An 856-nucleotide genomic window follows, 5' to 3' on the forward strand; every position below is an offset into this window, starting at 1 on the left:
GACAACACAAAGAGTGTCTCTGACCACAGTGACAAGACTGGGAAACCACGTACATCCTGGCGAACATTTTCCCACCCACCGCGAGCCTGGGATTTCAGGGAAGGGCATCGGTTTTTCTGGTCAAAAACATTGTTGAAGTCATCAGGAATGGAGGGACGGAAACCCTGTGTCCGGAAGGATAAGGTCCTGGTTCCGCATCTGGGGCTCAAGAGCCAATCAGCACAATTACGCAGAACATCATAAAGCCGTTCTACAGGGAGATGAAGATTCCGAAATATCCGAGGCTCATAAGAATTCCCGGATGTTGTCACCTGTGCTGGGGTCACACGACTCCTCCCCAAAGCCCTGCATGCCCTTCTTTTTCAGCTTGAAGTTGAGCATCGCCCCAGCATTCATCAGTGGCGTCCCAACAGCAGGATGACTCCTACCATCGTTAAGGCTGAAGCGTTTGTCAAAACGAAATGTGTTATACTCACAGGTCCCAGAGAAAGGAGGAACACCGCACCACATATAGGGCCCCATAGGAAATACACCAAAGTGGTCAGGAGGCAAGACAGGAGCAAGGGGAGCACTTGAATCGTGGAGTTTCTGTGGGAAAGGCAAGACAGTGCGGGGTGAACAGTGAATAGTATAGTATTGGCTAGTTTGAATAATTTCTATGGGCTTTGGGCTATAAGCGTATGGGTGGTCCTTAGTTGCCTTGGCACCAGCTCTGAGGTAGTTAAGACAGAATGAATATTGCCTACGAGGCTGATGGAGGGGTATGACTTCTGGACTGGCTAGTTTTCATATCAAAGTTATGCTCCAGCTGAGTCCTTTGTGAATTGACTGGATGATGGGGGGGGGGGGAGGTGGA

At 49.9% G+C, this 856-nt stretch overlaps 1 pseudogene; it reads right to left on the minus strand.

The window, feature by feature from the left end:
- Positions 1 to 205: 205 nt before the first annotated feature.
- On the minus strand, positions 206 to 431 carry LOC103277038 (annotated as a pseudogene).
- Positions 432 to 856: the final 425 nt, after the last annotated feature.

This window comes from Carlito syrichta, unplaced genomic scaffold (assembly GCF_000164805.1).
Source record: "Carlito syrichta isolate Samal-C Ts95f unplaced genomic scaffold, Tarsius_syrichta-2.0.1 Scaffold316465, whole genome shotgun sequence".
Lineage (NCBI taxonomy): Eukaryota > Metazoa > Chordata > Mammalia > Primates > Tarsiidae > Carlito > Carlito syrichta.